Source organism: Pempheris klunzingeri, chromosome 1 (assembly GCF_042242105.1).
Source record: "Pempheris klunzingeri isolate RE-2024b chromosome 1, fPemKlu1.hap1, whole genome shotgun sequence".
In the NCBI taxonomy this organism is placed as follows: domain Eukaryota; kingdom Metazoa; phylum Chordata; class Actinopteri; order Acropomatiformes; family Pempheridae; genus Pempheris; species Pempheris klunzingeri.
The window spans coordinates 26,249,478-26,256,008 of record NC_092012.1 but is presented as its reverse complement, the minus strand read 5'-3'; the positions used below and the strand labels follow the sequence as shown (position 1 = coordinate 26,256,008).

At 43.2% G+C, this 6,531-nt stretch overlaps 1 long non-coding RNA gene across 1 annotated transcript; it reads left to right on the top strand.

Moving 5' to 3' along the window:
- Positions 1-3,887: 3,887 nt before the first annotated feature.
- LOC139205231 (uncharacterized) lies at positions 3,888-5,586 on the top strand. Its single transcript, XR_011584456.1, has 6 exons — positions 3,888-3,985; positions 4,119-4,441; positions 4,545-4,612; positions 4,706-4,812; positions 4,917-5,069; positions 5,217-5,586. It is a non-coding gene; the product is annotated as an uncharacterized lncRNA (long non-coding RNA).
- Positions 5,587-6,531: the final 945 nt, after the last annotated feature.

Below are 6,531 nucleotides of genomic sequence, written 5' to 3'. Positions count from 1 at the left end.
AAAGCATGGGGGACAGAGGCACCAACAAAGAAACCAACATAACCTGCAGTGAGGACATGCAAATCAAAACAAACACAAAGTGCAAAAGTGGAAAAACCAGAAGCAAGTCCACACCAAAAAGCAAGACTATGAATGAAAACGTCAGCAAACACCATCTCCACACAAACAAGGGAGAAAGCAAAGGGGGCAGCAGAAACATCGTCTACAGTGACAACAAATCACTATTCCAGCGGTGCTGTGTCTGCAGGTGGAGAAGGAGGCGGCACCTCAAACGACAAAATGAGGTAAATGCTATGTAGTTGCACTACCAGAGTTGTCTTTGTTGTTGATCCTTGAGAAACATGAGACTAATGTGGCTTTTTTTCCTCTGTAGGTTCACTTCGGCAAAGGGGGACAGAGGCAAAATCCTGGCATGCAAACCTAAACAAACACAAAGTGCAAAAGGGGCAAACAAAAACAAGTCACTATTCCAGCGGTGCTGTGTCTGCAGGTGGAGAAGGAGGCGGCACCTCAAGCGTCAAAATGAGGTAATGTAGTTGCACTACCAGAGTTGTCTTTGTATGTTGTTCCCCCTTGAGAAACATGAGACTAATGATGCTTTTTTTTCCTCCATAGGTTCACTTTGGCAAAGGGGGCAGAGGCAAAATCCTGGCACACACACGCAAAGTGCAAAAGGATACAAAGCCAGCATCACCTACAGTGAGGCCAAAGCACTGTTGCAGTGATGCAATGCAGACACAGCATGCGAGGAGGTGGCACCTCACAGGAAGGAATGAGGTAAGTGCTATGTAGTTGCACTACACAGGGCTGTTGTTGTTGTTTCTTGAGAAACATAAAACTAATGTTGCTTTGTTTCTGTAGGTTCAGTTTGCTCAGCACAACAGGGTGACGGAGGCAGAATCCTGGCATGCAAACCGAAACTAACACAAAGCAAAAAAGGGGGCAGCAAAAACATCATCTACAGTGAAAACAAATCACTGTTCCAGCGGTGCTGTGGCATCTCAAAGGAAACAATGAGGTAAATGCTATGTAGTTGCACTACGCAGGGCTGTTGTCGTTGTTGTTCCTTGAGAAACATGGAACTAATATTGCTTTTTTTCTGTAGGTTGACTTTACAAAACACAACAGCGGCAAAGGGTGACGGAGGCAAAATCCTGACATGCAAACCTAAACAAACACAAAGTGCAAAAGGGGCAAACAAAAACAAGTCACTATTCCAGCGGTGCTGTGTCTGCAGGTGGAGAAGGAGGCAGCACCTCAAGCGTCAAAATGAGGTAATGTAGTTGCACTACCAGAGTTGTCTTTGTATGCTGTTCCCCCTTGAGAAACATGAGACTAATGATGCTTTTTTTTCCTCCATAGGTTCACTTTGGCAAAGAGGGCAGAGGCAAAATCCTGGCACACACACGCAAAGTGCAAAAGGATACAAAGCCAGCATCACCTACAGTGAGGCCAAAGCACTGTTGCAGTGATGCAATGCAGACACAGCATGCGAGGAGGTGGCACCTCACAGGAAGGAATGAGGTAAATGCTATGTAGTTGCACTACACAGGGCTGTTGGTGTTGTTGTTTCTTGAGAAACATGAAACTAATGTTACTTTGCTTCTATAGGTTTAGTTTGCTCAGCACAACAGGGTGACGGAGGCAAAATCCTGGCATGCAAACCGAAACTAACACAAAGCAAAAAAGGGGGCAGCAAAAACATCATCTACAGTGAAAACAAACCACTGTTCCAGCGGTGCTGTGGCACGTCAAAGGAAGCAATGAGGTAAATGCTATGTAGTTGCACTACACAAGGCTGTTGTCGTTGTTGCTTCTTGAGAAACATGGAACCAGTGTTGCTTTGTTTCTGTAGGTTGACTTTACAAAACACAACAGCGGCAAAGGGTGACGGAGGCAAAATCCTGACATGCAAACCTAAACACACACAAAGTGCAAAAGGGGCAAACAAAAACAAATCACTATTCCAGCGGTGCTGTGTCTGCAGGTGGAGAAGGAGGCGGCACCTCAAGCGTCAAAATGAGGTAAATGCTATGTAGTTGCACTACCAGAGTTGTCTTTGTATGTTGTTCCCCCTTGAGAAACATGAGACTAATGATGCTTTTTTTCCTCCATAGGTTCACTTTGGCAAAGGGGCCAGAGGCAAAATCCTGGCACACACACGCAAAGTGCAAAAGGATACAAAGCCAGCATCACCTACAGTGAGGCCAAAGCACTGTTGGAGTGATGCAATGCAGACACAGCATGCGAGGAGGTGGCACCTCACAGGAAGGAATGAGGTAAGTGCTATGTAGTTGCACTACACAGGGCTGTTGGTGTTGTTGTTTCTTGAGAAACATGAAACTAATGTTACTTTGCTTCTATAGGTTTAGTTTGCTCAGCACAACAGGGTGACGGAGGCAAAATCCTGGCATGCAAACCGAAACTAACACAAAGCAAAAAAGGGGGCAGCAAAAACATCATCTACAGTGAAAACAAACCACTGTTCCAGCGGTGCTGTGGCATCTCAAAGGAAACAATGAGGTAAATGCTATGTAGTTGCACTATGCAGGGCTGTTGTCGTTGTTGCTTCTTGAGAAACATGGAACTAATGTTGCTTTGTTTTCTCTGTAGGTTCACTTCAGCAAAGGGGGACAGAGGCAAAATCCTGACATGCAAACCTAAACACACACAAAGTGCAAAAGGGGCAAACAAAAACAAGTCACTATTCCAGCGGTGCTGTGTCTGCAGGTGGAGAAGGAGGCGGCACCTCAAGCGTCAAAATGAGGTAATGTAGTTGCACTACCAGAGTTGTCTTTGTATGCTGTTCCCCCTTGAGAAACATGAGACTAATGATGCTATTTTTTCCTCCATAGGTTCACTTTGGCAAAGGGGGCAGAGGCAAAATCCTGGCACACACACGCAAAGTGCAAAAGGATACAAAGCCAGCATCACCTACAGTGAGGCCAAAGCACTGTTGGAGTGATGCAATGCAGACACAGCATGCGAGGAGGTGGCACCTCACAGGAAGGAATGAGGTAAATGCTATGTAGTTGCACTACACAGGGCTGTTGGTGTTGTTGTTTCTTGAGAAACATGAAACTAATGTTACTTTGCTTCTATAGGTTTAGTTTGCTCAGCACAACAGGGTGACGGAGGCAAAATCCTGGCATGCAAACCGAAACTAACACAAAGCAAAAAAGGGGGCAGCAAAAACATCATCTACAGTGAAAACAAATCACTGTTCCAGCGGTGCTGTGGCACGTCAAAGGAAGCAATGAGGTAAATGCTATGTAGTTGCACTACACAAGGCTGTTGTCGTTGTTGCTTCTTGAGAAACATGGAACCAGTGTTGCTTTGTTTCTGTAGGTTGACTTTACAAAACACAACAGCGGCAAAGGGTGACGGAGGCAAAATCCTGACATGCAAACCTAAACACACACAAAGTGCAAAAGGGGCAAACAAAAACAAGTCACTATTCCAGCGGTGCTGTGTCTGCAGGTGGAGAAGGAGGCGGCACCTCAAACGACAAAATGAGGTAAATGCGATGTAGTTGCACTACCAGAGTTGTCTTTGTATGTTGTTCCCCCTTGAGAAACATGAGACTAATGATGCTTTTTTTTCCTCCGTAGGTTCACTTTGGCAAAGGGGGCAGAGGCAAAATCCTGGCACACAAACGCAAAGTGCAAAAGGATACAAAGCCAGCATCACCTACAGTGAGGCCAAAGCACTGTTGCAGTGATGCAATGCAGACACAGCATGCGAGGAGGTGGCACCTCACAGGAAGGAATGAGGTAAGTGCCACTACACAGGGCTGCTGTTGTTGTTGTTGTTTCTTGAGAAACATGGAACTAATGTTGCTTTGTTGCTGTAGGTTCAGTTTGCTCAGCACAACAGGGTGACGGAGGCAAAATCCTGGCATGCAAACCGAAACTAACACAAAATGCAAAAGCAAAAACTTTACCTACAGTGAGGACAAACCACTGATCCATTGATGCAGATGCAGGTAAATGCTATGTAATTGCACTGCACAGAATTGTTTGATGTTCATTCATTCAACTACTCAACTATGTGCACAAGTTTTAATATGTTGCTCAAGTTATGCCCAGTACCAAATGGTGGTTTTGTTTTTTCCATAGACACCCACATGTGGTTTTGGTAGAGCGCCTGTTTCATCACGGTTGTATACAGAAGGAGGACAACAGCATTAAGCTAAGTGCTCATTTTCATTATTCCAAGATTTTTTATCATTACTTTAATAATTTATCACAAGTAAGTGGCTTCTCTGTAGTCACAAACATTACACTAATACTGCTTTATTTTTGTATGTTTACTTTAGAAAAATGCAACCAAAACAATGGTGTAAGTCTACAGTAAAGACCCACGGATGGCAGCCACTCCACAGAGAAAGAGCAGAAGATTATCCTCACACAAAAAACAGCATTGTGACACAAAGCTAGAGGTGACACCTTCAATATTAGTACAAATTGAAGTTTCATTGCATTTGATCAACTGTTAAAATACGCAAAAGATATAGCACCAGCAACTTGTCTTCTTCACACTAGAAACCAGATGACCAGGAAGAAGAATCCACACTACAAAGACAATGCCAAAGAGAACAGCAATAGTTTCAGTAATAAACAGCAGCATTAATGACAATCCATGTGATAACAATAGCAGCTCTTGACTCTTGTCCTAAATGATGCCTTTTCAATAATTGCTGCAGCTCCACTGAGGACCGCAGGATCATCAATGGCTACCCATTGATACCCAACAATAGACGACAGCAAGTCCATCTGCACAGAAGAGACAACATTCTACACAACACTTCAAGTAACTATTAAATGCTAGGCATTTTTTCAAAACATAATCAAACATTATCAAACACTTCAGCTGATGATGCAATTTCTTGTCATTTACACACCAAAAACTAAAAGAACACGAGGAACTATACAGACTACAGGTGCGACAGCAAAGCACAAGAGCAGTTCCGCTGAAGAACAAGAGGATCATCTGTGAGAACCCAAGTACCAAAAGGCCTTTACAGAGGACTCCACTAAAGAACTGTCATCCCAACGCAGATCACTGAGGTAACATTAACCAATATACATAAAACAGACATTCAATTTGTTGTTATTGACTGTATATTTTAATGGGTGTATAAAAAATGTACAATGCTGTGGTATATATAGTTTTCTTTGACCATTACTGATGTATTTGCTTTGGTGTACTTTCAGACAAAGAAGACGATCTACATTCTACATATATTGCACACACGACATCCATTTCCTGACTGTCCGTCCTGGAAGAGGGATCCCTCCTCTGTTGCTCTTCCTGAGGTTTCTTCCATTTTTTCCCTTTGAAAAGGTTTTTTCGTGGGAGTTTTTCCTCATCCGAGTCGAGGGTCTAAGGACAGAGGGTGTCGGACGATGTACAGATTGTAAATCCCTTTAAGGCAAACTGGGATTCGTGTTGTTTGGCTGTATAAAGATAATTTGACTTGATTGTACCATTCTCAAACATTCATCCATTTGTTTTTTGTATTATTTTTTTCTCTTAATTTCTAAATATTTGTTAAAAATGTGAACGCTGCACTCTTGTGTTGACTTGAATAAATCTTATAATCTCTTGTAAAGTCAACGTTGTTATATCCATGACTACATAATAGATTTTTCATTCATTCACTATTGCCATTGTGGGATACGCAGGTAAGGTAACACCACACAGACACACAGACAGATAGTCACACACACGAGCAGACAGACAGATAGTCACACACGAGCAGACAGACTGAGACAGACAGACGGACATACAGACACACACACACACACACACACACGCAGATAGACAGTCGATCAATCAATCTTTATTTATATAGCGCCAATTCACAACAGCATTATCTCAAGACGCTTTACATAAAGAGCAGGTCTAGATCAAACTCTTTAATTAGAGAGAGACCCAACGATTCACAGACAGACAGACACAGATGATTGAATTGAATTGAATCGAAGACCCCTTCAACTTCAATTTGTGCTGGTCTTTGACCAGCACAAATTGAAGTTGAAGACACAGACACACACTTACTCACTCACTCACACACACTCAGACACACACACACAGACATACATACAGACAAACAACTACATGTTGACTCGCAACAGAGTCACAGGAACTCTGCCAGTCTGGTTTTCAAAATAAAAGCCCTGTGTCTTTCCAAATAAATTTGAAACACACAGACGTCGCACGCACCACGGCGGCCCCCGCCTAAAATTTCTGCGGGAAATTTTCTAGTTAGGGGGCCGCTTGCAAGCAAGGCCCACTATTATTATTCTCCATACTTATTAGGGGGCCGCTTGCAAGCAAGGCCCACTATTATTATTCTCCATACTTATTAGGGGGCCGCTTGCAAGCAAGGCCCACTATTATTATTCTCAATACTTATTTGACTTATACTTATTCTTCTTCCGTAGCAAAATTTCATTTCGCTACTCCTCCCAGAGCTTTCGCACCACACACACAAAAAACGCACCAAAACGTGCGGCTCGGCAGCAG